Source organism: Elephantulus edwardii, unplaced genomic scaffold (assembly GCF_000299155.1).
Source record: "Elephantulus edwardii isolate Elephantulus edwardi_28Jun2011 unplaced genomic scaffold, EleEdw1.0 scaffold00059, whole genome shotgun sequence".
NCBI lineage: Eukaryota > Metazoa > Chordata > Mammalia > Macroscelidea > Macroscelididae > Elephantulus > Elephantulus edwardii.
This window is the reverse complement of record NW_006399809.1, coordinates 1,534,315-1,546,210: the sequence shown is the minus strand read 5'-3', so window position 1 is coordinate 1,546,210 and position 11,896 is coordinate 1,534,315.

Here is an 11,896-nt window from a genome sequence, read left to right as displayed (position 1 = left end):
AGATACTTGACAGTGAACTTAACTAGAGATACAAAAGACATATACAAAGAAAACGACAGAACACCATAAAAGACCTTAAGAAATGGAAAAATATCTCCTGTTCATGGATAGAAAGATTTGATAATGTGAAAATGATAATCCTACCAAAAGCAGTATATATATATATATATATGATACAATCCCACCAAATTCATTTTTCTAGGATATCAAAAGGGAAATTGTCAGGTTTATTTGGATAAGAAATAGACCCTGAATAAGCAAAACACTTCTGAGAAACAAAAATGAAGTGGGAGGTATAGTACTACCTGCCCTTAAAACCTACTACACAGCAGCAGTAACCAAAACAGCATGGTACTGGTACAATGACAGGCACATAGATCAGTGGAACAGAACTGAGAACCCAGAAATAAACAAGGACATAAAACTTATCAAATGGGGAAATAACAACCTTTTCAACAAATGGTGCTGGCAAAACTGGACTGCTACCTACAGAAAGCTGAAACGGGATCCACATCTCACAGTATACACAAAAATCACCTCAAAGTGGATAAGAGAATTGGGAGTAAAGCCTCAAACCATAAATTTCATAAGTGACAAACTGGGATCAAGCTTAAAAGCCCTTGTCTACAGTATAAAGAGACTGCCAAATACTGCGAGAAATGTACAGTCTGAAGAGGATAAGATTGACGAATGGGACCTTCTAAAGATTAAATCCTTGTGGACACCAAAAACTTTTCCCAACAAGGTGAAAAGAAAGCCTACTGACTGGGAACAAACATTTGAAAATACTATTTCAGAAAAGAGTCCTATAACGAAAGTTTACAGAATACTCCTCGACCTCCACAAGAAAAAGACTGATAACCCAATTACAAAATGGGGAAAAGGCATGGAAAGAATTTTTACAGATTTTCAAAAGGCCAACAGACATATGAATAAATGCTCCAAATCACTGGTAATACTAGAGATGCAAATCAAAACAACAAAGAGATATTATCTCACTCCAGTAGCAGTGGCTAATTTTAACACGACAGTAAGTAATATATGTTGAAGAGGATGTGGTGAGATAGGAACTCTTTTACATTGTTGATGGGGCTGTGCAATGGTACAACCACTCTGAAAACCAGTTTGGCACTTCCTCAAAATGCTGAACATAGAAATTCTACACGACCCAGCTATTCCATGCCTTGGAAGAGGAGAACTGAGGCTCAAATGAAAAATTGTATACACCAATGTTCATAGCAGCATTATTCACCATAGCAAAAAACACAGAAACAGACCAGATGTCCAACCACAAAAGAATGGATTGAGAAGTTGTGGTGCATTCATACAATGGAATACTGAGCGGCACATGGGAGCAATGATTTTATAAATTACTACATAACTTGGGAGGGACTGAACAGCATTATGCTGAGTTGACTCACTCTGTCCCACAAGTACAAAAACTGTATAAAACCATTATTGTAGAATGAGTATGAGGATCCAAGGGTATGGGGTGGGTGGAAACAGAGGGGTATGGATGAGTAGGCGGGTAGGGTGTTAATCATAGGGTTTCACAATTAGCTGGCTGGATGGGGTGAAAAAAATGGGAATAAAATAAAAAGAAAACAATTTAAAACAGAAAAATAATTATAGAATAAAATCAATCAATCAAGATACTTCCATGAGTAATTTGTTTATCCTTAAAGGTTTTCAAAGAAATTAAAGACGTCAACAAATTCCAGTCCTTTAATTTTTGTTTAAGTACAGTGTAAATGCCATATCTACCCCCAAAACCAAGATTTACTTTTTTATTTTTATTTGATACCTCATTCCCTTCTTCACCACCCATCTTCCAGTTTATCATGTTTTGATGGCTTGTATGCTATTATAATAATGAGACCACTGCTATTTAAACAGAACAAAACAAAACAAAAACAACCAAAAAAACCCCAAGAAAACAGAAAGGACATTCATTGTGGACAGATTTCAGTAGATATTCCAAAATAAAACAGACTAGCAAGAAAATCTGTTGTTATAATTCTAAGAAAACAAACAAACAAAACAAAAACAACCCAATGGAAACCTTAGAAATCAAAATAGAAAACTTTCTGACTAGCTTGCTTTGGATAAGTCATCAGTAAGTACCTATACCTGGAGAAAGACACAATATTTTCTCAAATAGTAGAGAGTAGGTGAGGACATAGGGATCTTGCATGGGCTGATTGTCATAGAAATGAACACTAGCACACTACAGTTGTAGCAATAATGTAAGATTGAGCAATGTTTCATTTAGTTTTACATAAATCCACTGTGAGTTGAAGTTGACTTGCTGTCAACTGACAGTAGCATCCCTGTTCTTAATCTTGAAAGTCTTAATGATTTTATTACTATATATACAAAGAGTCATTGTACCAGAAAGAATTGACTGGCACTGAACAATTTCAGGAAGTGCCATATGAACAGAAGCCAATGGTAATGGAAGAGAAAATGGAGGCTGCACTGAAGGCATTGGCCAAAAAAAGGTCCCAGGAGTCGATGGGTTACCAATTGACTTATTTCAATTAAGAGATGCAGCCTTGGATGCACTCACCAGTCTATGCCAGGAAATTTGGAGGACAATTGTCTGGCTAACGAATTGGAAAAGGTCTATATTTGTTCCTATTCCCAAGAAGAGTGATACAACTGAATGTGAAAATTACTGAACAATATCATTGATATCACATGCTAGAAAAATACTACTGAAGATCATTAAAAAATTGGACTACATAGATAGGGAATTTCCAGAAGTTCGAACAGGATTTAGAAGAGGTTGTGGCATCAAGAATATAACTTTTTATGTCAGATGGATCCTGAATACCAGAATACTAGAAGAATGTCTATTTGTGCTTTATTGACTATGCAAAGGCATTTGATTGTGTGGATCATGACAAGTTGTGGCTGACTTGAGAAGAATGGGAATTCCAGAGCACTTGATTGTACTTACAACGAACCTTTACTTGGACCAGGAGGCTGTTGTGTGAATAGAGCAGTGGAGCACTGCACCGGTTGGAATTGGGAAGAAAATGCATCAGGGATGAATTTTGTCTTCATACTTGTTCAATCTATATGCTGAGCAAATTATCTGAGTAGCTGGACACTATGAATGGGAGATTGGAGGGAGACTCATCAATGACCTGTGTTATTCAGATGACACAACCTTGCTTGCTGAAAGTGAGGAGAATTTGTTGCAGAAGATCAAGGAATGTAGACTTCAGTATGTATTGTGTCTCATATCAAGAAAATAAAGAGTCTTAACACTGGTCCAATAGTGTTATGATGGATGGAGAGGGGATTAAAACTGTCTACAGCTTCATCTTGTTTTTATCCAAAATTAACTCCCTTGGTCAGGAAACAAGTAAACACACTGCAATGGGAAAATCTGCAGTTAGGGACCTTTCCAAATTATTGAGGAGTAGTGACTCAGTTTGAGGACTAAGGTGTGTCTGATTACTACCTGTGCATCTGAGCCCTGGGCAATGAATAAGGATGACAGAAAAAAGAATTGATGCCTTTGTTTTGGAGAAGAGCAATGAATATTCCATTGACAGCCAAGAAAACTGGTATGTCTTGGAGAGGCAATAATGATGAGGCTTCACCTAACATACTTTCTACATACTGCTAGGAGTTACTTTTCTTTGGAGAGGGCCATGATTTTGGGAAGGGTGGAAGGTCAGCGAAGGAGAGGAAGACCCTCAACCAGAAGGATTGAGAAGGTGGCTGTTGCAATGGGCTTTTGTGTGTCAGAAAGAGTGAGGATGATGCAGGAAAGGACTGGGTTCAGATCTTTTGTTTATAGGGTTACTATGAGTTGTACTCGACTCGATGGCACCTAACAATAACAACAGACAGAAGTTATTACCAATCCAGAAACGTATCCTGAGTGTCTTATCCTGCATTCCCTACAAAGTAGAGATGGGGAGAGGTGATTATAACAGGTAGTTTAGTTTCTGGGGGCAATTCTGGCAAGAAACTGCACTGATAACTCAAAGGTACATAGTTCAAGTCCACCAGCTGCTTCTCAGGAGAAATATGGGCAATCTCATGTATGATTTAGTCCCTCTGAAAACCTACTGAAGGGTCACCTATAAATCCATTCCAACTCAATAGCATATAAAAACAATAACAGTTTAATTTAGGAAGTTAACCTAAGGAGGAAGACTGGGGACTAGGGACATGGCACAAAGAGATCAAGAAATTATGACTTATTTTCAAATTGCTACTACTAAGGATACATGGTGCTTCCTTCCCTAGAACCCGCAGAAGAGCTTTACAGAATTAACCTGAGTGTTGCCCACCTGAAGAACAAAAGATCATTTGTCCACAGGCTGCATGCACCCACTGGCCAAGGATGTTAAATCCACTACATTCCCAGACTTTCCACATGTATGTGTAAGGCAAGTTCCCACATTACTGTCTCAGTGTGATTAAAACAAGGTAAAAAAAAATTCTTTGGGCAAAATTTTGGCATTTGGTGTTGCTGAAACTAGCAGAAGTGAGATGACCTCTGTTCCAAACCACTTATTATAGCAATGATTGAAAAAGCAGAACACCTCATCCAGTTTTTTGAAGCAAAATATGAACCTCTAAGCCTTGAATGAAAGGAAAGAACCATTTGAAAAATTTCAGAAAATATTTAATGTAGTAGATCTTGTTTTTATATGTAAACATAGCCTTTATTAAAAATAGTTTGCCCTCTTCTCATGCCAGGGTTAGGGTTAGGTTTAGGCTTAGGTTTAGGGTTGTATCTTTCTTTTTAACAAATACTTTGTATTTGTTCTGTAGATAGCTACAGCAGAACAGAAAAGAACAAAGCAAACATGACCCTGTACAAACTGAGCACTTTTTTATTAAGGAAAGAGACAATTGTATGTCTTGATAGAACTAAATTCAAAGAAAATGGAAACATTTCTCTTTCTTTGTAATGTTTTTGAGTCTGGGAAACTAGATTAGTCTATGTCATTATTTAAAGAATTTAAATATTCCATTTTTGTGGCCTATTTTCTCCTTTCAAAGCCTGAGTGTGGTCATCTGTATCTATACTTAGAATTTCACACAATCTAACATAAATTATAGAACTGCAATGGTGATAACTTTTCAGGGCCGATAGGAATTTATAAATATAGTCATTGTTATCAAATTGCCTGCAAATCATAGTAACCCTATGCACAATAGCTCTGAACCTTGTCCTATCCTGAGCTAATCTCACTGCCTCTGATTTTGTGAAATTTTTTAACTAAATAAGACATTTAGATGTTCTGGGATTCTCATTATTCTCATTATTAACCATAGTTTGTATGATTCACACAGCCAAATTATTTTGCATACTCCATAAAAAAATAAATAAACATTCTTTTGGTACTCTTTACTTCAGCCAGGATCCATCTGACATCAGCAAGAAATGTTCTTGATGTCACAGAATCTTCTAAATCCAAATTAAACTTCTGGCACTTATCTATATACTGTTCTAGCCATTTTTTAATTATCTTCTGTAGTATTTTGCTTGTCTGTGATATTTAAAATATTGTTAGGTAACTTCCCTACTCTGTTGAATTACCTTTCATAGTAATGGGAATAAATATGAATCTCTTCTAGTCAGTTGTGCAGGTAGCTGTCTTCAAAATTTTCTGACACAGACTGGTGAGTAAATCCATGGTTCTATCTCCTGGATACAGGAGATAAGTCTACTGGTCTCTCATTGATTTATGAAGCTTTGTTGTTTTTTGCCAATGTCTTCAGTACAGCTTCTTCCTTTTGTACCATTATCATATAATACTTTCTGTAATATTTCAGTGTCAGCCAATTCTTTTGGTATAGTGATTCTGTCTACTCCATCCATCTTCTTTGATGCTTCCTGTATCATCTGTGATTTTACCCATAGCATCTCTAACTCGAGGCTTGAACTTATTTTTTCAATGCTTTCAGCTTGAGAAATGCTTAATGTGTTCTTCCCACTTCATTCTTCAATTCTAGATTTCTACACATTCTACAAGTATAATATGTTACTTTGTCTTCTTGAGCTGTCATTTGAAATCTTCTGTTGAGCTCTTTTACTTCAAAATCTCTTTCTTTTATTTTGGGTTCTCTGTGCTTCAGTGAAACTGTCAGTCTTTTCTGACAGTCGTTTTGCTTTCTTCCTCCTCTGTCTTTGTAGTGACCTTTTGCTCTCTTCACAGATAACATCCTTGATATCATTGCACAGCTCATATGATCTTTGATTCAGTGTTTCAAACTATTAAAAAATATTCTAATAAGATTTTGTTTTCATTTATGTTGTTGTTTTTGTTGTTGTTGTTGCTGTTCTTGTTAGGTGCCATCGAATCTAGTACAACTGATAGCAACCTTATGAACAACGGATTTCAACCCCATCCTATGCTGCAATCACCATGTTTGAGGATCTCCTTCTCCTGTGCCTTTTCAAGCATCATGTCCTTCTCCAATGAATAGCCCTTCCTAACAACATGCTTAAAGTATGTGAGGCAAATCCTCATCATCCTTGTCTCCAAAAAGCACTACAGCTACACCCTCTCCAAGACATATGTGTTTGTTCTTTTGGCTGTCCATGTGATGTTCATTACAGCTCAGATGCATCAATTCTTCTGTCATCTTTATTCACTATCCAGCTCTCAGATTCATTGCAAGTGATCAGAAAGACCATAGCCTGAATCAGTTGTCAAACTGACATCACTACTCCTCAAAAATTTCAAGAGAACTGCAGAATTTCCCACTGCAATGTGTCTTCTTATTTCTTAACTGCTCGTAACTAGGGTATTAATTGTGGATCCACGTAAGCTGAAATTGACAGTTTCAATCTCTTCTCCATTCATCATGATGTTTGCCTATTGGTCCAGTGGTAAGAATCGTTGTTTTCTTGACATTGAACAAATATAGTTTTCATTTGTAGTAGAGGGCTAATTTTTTTTTAATTTTTACTTTAGATTGGTTTGCTTACAAAATTCATATACATTGTGTTTTACACAATTTTTCATTCATATTGTGCTTCATATAATCATTCCCATTCATTATGTTTTATAAAATTAATCACCATTGGACTATGCCCACCACCATGTCTTTTCAGATCCCCGCCAGATCTTTCCATTTCCTTTACCCCTTCCCTCCACTCATCAGATTGTGTAAACCTGTGGTTTCATCCCTATCCATTTTAGCTCTCTGCTTCCACCCTTTCCTCCCTCGGATCTTTATACATGTTTTACTAGTTATCCTTCTATTTTTACAATAATGGCCTTATGCAGTAATTGTCCTTATGAGACTGCTTTAGTTCACTCAGAATAAAGTTTTCAGTTTCTCCCAAGTTACGTAGCATTTTTTGGAGTCATTGCTCTTGAGCCCTAAGTAGTATCCCATTCTGTAAATGTACCACAATTGGTCAATCCATTCAATAGTGGTTGGACATTTTGGCTGTTTCTATGTTCTAGTTGTGATTAATGACATTGCTGTGAACATTGGTGAATAAATCTCCATTTGTGTCACAGTTCTAATTCCCTTGGGGTATATTCCTATTAGTGGAATAGCTTGGTCATAAGGAGTTTCTGCATTCAGCTTTTTGAGGAAATCCCAAACTCCCCTCCAGAGTAGTTATACTATTTTCTAATTCCACCTACGGTGTATGAGAGTTCCTACCTCTCCAAATCTTCTCCAACATTTATTATTTGCTGCTAAACTTTGCAACTGCTACTGGAGTAAGTAAGATGGTATCTCGTTGTGGTATGGATTTGCATCTCTTTTTAAACATTTTATTAATTTTAATGAACATTTACAGAGATTTTGGATATTCATTCACTCATTGTTGCACTTTTTTCTTTACCCCCCTACCCCCAATTCGCTCCTTTCATTGAAAAGCAAAAGATAAACTTCTTACTTGGTATACAATCCCCCTGACCCCGACTGAGTTGAAAAACAAGGAACTCATGCAATATTATTCAAAATGGGTGACCCTGGAGGACATTATGCTGAGTAAAATATCTCAATCATAAAAGGACAAATACTGCATGGTGCCACTGTTGTAGAAAGTACTGACATCAGGGCTGGGGTAAGACTGAGAAAAACTGGATAGACTGTATACTGAATTGAAACAGATGAGGGAAAGAACAGGTTAAAAATGATACATGATAGCCTATTATGATTATCACAGGAATCCAGAATTAAGGTTGCATAGTGGAGTACATTTGGGGTGGGGGTGAGGGGATTTGCATCTATTTTATCATCAGTGATTTAGAGCATTTTGTCATTTATCTGTTGGCAATCAGAATATCGTTCTCTGTAAAACGTTTTTTTCATTTCTTTTGCACATTTTGTAATTGCATTATAGTCTTTTTCTTTTAGAGTCCAGTAGTATTCTCTAACCATTTGTCATGAGACCCTTGTCTGAGATAGTATTGCTAAATATTTTTCCCAGTTGGTAGGTTTTCTTATCATGTGATCAGAAAAAGTTTTTGCTGTACACAGAAATTTAATCTTAAGGTCCCATTCATCAGTTTGTTGTTTTTGTTGGTTTTTTTTTTCTCTCCAGAGTGAATATTTCTGGTAGTATTTGCCAACTACTTTATAACGTAGAGTAGGCTTTCTAAGCTTAGTTCCAGATTGTTCGTTGTTTCCCCCCCCCCCTTTTTTTTGCGTGTACCGTCAAATTGGATCTGACTGGTACAGGAGGAGATTGCCCCTCCTTCTCCAGCAGAGCACCTGGTGGATTCGAACAGCAAACGTCTGGCATTGCAGTTGCAGCTAGTTCCAGATTGTTTATTATGAGTATTCTGATTTGGGATTTTACTCCTATGTCTTTGATCCACCTTGAGTTATTATTATGTTTTTTTTATATGGTGTTATATGTGAATCCTGTGTCAGCTTTCTGCAGGTAGCAGTCAAATTTTGTCAGCACCATTTTTTGAGACGCTGTCTTTTCCCCATTTGATGGGTATTATTTCCTTTTGGGATATCACTTAACCATAGATAACTGGGCCCATTTCTAGGTCCTTGATTCTATTCATTGATATATGAACCTGTCACTGTTTTAGTACCATGATGTTTTGGTAAGTAAGTTTTGTAGTAAACTTACTACTGTGTAGTAAGTTTTGAGGTCAATGAGGGCTATACCTCTCACTTCTTTTTTGGTTTTTCAAAAGTGCTTTGCTCATTTGGAATCCCTTTCATGTCCAAATAAAAGTGACAATTTCTTTTTTTATCTCCTTTAAAACAGAATTTGATATCTGTGTTGAACATATAGATTGTCAATTCCACTATATTGAGTCTTTCTATGCTTGAACAGGGCATATATTATTTCCATTTATTTGGGCCTTTTACTTTTTTTCTTCCAGAAGAGTTCTGTAGTCTTCTTTCTACAGGTATTTTGTGTCTCTTGTTAGGTTCATTCCCAAGTATCTCATTTGTGGTTGGCTAAGTTAGATAGCTCTTAGATAATAGCAGATTATACCAGAGGAATGTCTGTCTACATTTCATTTACTACGCAAAGGCATTTGTCTGTATGGATAACAACAAACTGTGGCTAACTCTGAGATGAATGGGAATCCCAGAACACTTGATTGTGCTTACACGAAACCTATATTTGGACCAGGAGGTAGTTGTCAGAGCAGAGCAAGGAAACATTGCATGGTTCAAAATCAGAAAAGATATATGCCATAAATGTGTCTTTTCTCCATATCTGTTCAATTTATGTGTAGAATGGATCATCCTGGAGGCTGGACTCTTTGGGGAGAAATGTGGCATCAGGATTAGGGGGAGATTCATCAACAACCTGTGTTATGCAGATGACACAAACTTCCTTACTGAAACTGAGGGGGACCAGAGGCATATGCTGCAGAAGATAAAGGACTGTAAGTAAGCCTTCAATATGGGTTGAAATTCAACTTCAAGAAAATGAAGATTCTCACCACTGGGCCAACTGGCAGCATCATAATAGATGGTGAAGAGACTGAAATTATAAACAGATTCAGTTTCCTTGGCTCTACAATCAACACTCTTGGTATTAGCAGCCAGGAAGTCAAAAGATTAATTGCATTGGGAAAAGTTGTCAGGGGATGTCTCCAGAGTACTGAAGAGCAATGATGTCAGTCTAGAGACTAAGGTACACCTGATCCAGGCCATTGTCTTCACAATTACTTGCTTTGCATCAGAAAGCTGGATAATGACTAAATATGACAGGAGAAGAATTGATAACTTTGATTTGTAGTGCTGGGGAAGAATATTGAAAATATATCATGGGCTTTTAAGAGAACAAATTAGTAAGTCCAAGCTAAAAAGGGTGAAATAAGACTGCTTGTTGAAACTCCGTATGACATGCTTGGCCATGTTGCAGGGAAGGACCAATCCCTGGTGAGAAAAATCATGTTTGTAAGGTTGGAAAGACATCGCAACAGAGGAAGACCTTGGATAAGATGAATTGACTCAATAAATGGGGTAGATTAGCTCAGAATAGAGCAAGGCTGTTGTACTCATTATGACTAGGAGTCAACTTGACGGCACATAATAACAACTGTAAATTTTTAATTTCTTAGTTTCCTTCTATGCATTCTCTATTTTATTGTAGAGGAATCCCATTGACTTTTGGATATTAGTCTTGTAACCTACCACTGTACTAATCTAGTCCACTAGCTATAACAGTTTTTTTGTTGAGTCCTTGGGATTTTCTGTGTACACTATCATATCATCTCTTTGCTGATCTTGATGTCTTTTATTTCCTTCTCTTATCGTATTGACCTACCAAGCACTCTCAGTACAATATTGAATAGACGTGGTGACAGTGAGCATCCTTGTCTGGTTCCTTTTCACAAGAAAAATGCTTTTAGTGTTTCTCCTTATAGAATGATATTGACTCTTGATTTTCCATATATACTGTTCATTATGTTGAGGAAATTCCTTTCTATTCCTATTCTACTGAGTGTCTTAATCAGAAAGTGTGTTGCATTTTCTCAAAGACCTATTCTGCATCAATTGCTAGGACCATATGATTCTTTTTATTTGCTTTGTTAATGTTGTGAATTACCTTGATTCCCCTCCCCTTTCTTTTGCATCATCCTTGCAAAGCTGTTATGAATACATCTGGTTATGATGAATTTTTTAATCAATTTTTGGTATTTATTAGCTAGAATTTTGTTAAGGATTTCTACGTCTATGCACATGAAAGATATTAGTTTGTAGTTTTCTTTCTTGATAATGTCTTTGCCTGGTTTTGGCATTAGGGTAATAATGGTTGCTTCATAGAATGTCTCTGAGAGTGTTCCTACTTTTTCTCTCTTTTTTTTACTAATATAAGTAGAATTGGTGATAGATCTTTTGAGATTGTTTGGTAGAATTCTTCCAAGAAGCTTCCTGGCACAGAACATTTTGTATGTAAGTCTTTTTATGACCCACTCAATTTATCCTTTTGTGATTGATCTAGTCTACATTTGTCTGTATAATCTGAATAGGACATGAGTTTTCAAGAAATTTGTCTATTTCTTCTAAGTTTTCAAATTCATCAGAGTATTGTTGTTGTTATGTGCCGTCGAGTCATTTGCGACTCATAGCAACCCTATGCACAACAGCCCTAAACCTGCTCTACCCTGCGCCAAATGCACTGCCTCTGACACACCCATCCCGATTACCCCAGTCACCAAATCAATCCATTTCATAGAGGGTCTGACCCTCCTGCGCTGTCCCTCCACCCTCCCAAGCATGATGTCCCTCTCCAAGGACCCGTCACTCCTAACAATGTGTCCAAAGTATGTCAGACGAAGCCCCAGAATCCTTGCCTCCAAGGAGAAGCTTGATTTAATCCTCTCCAAGATGAATCTGTTTGTTTTCCTGGCAGTCCATGGTACATTCAGTACTCTTCTCCAGCACCACAGCTCAAAAGCATCCACTCTCC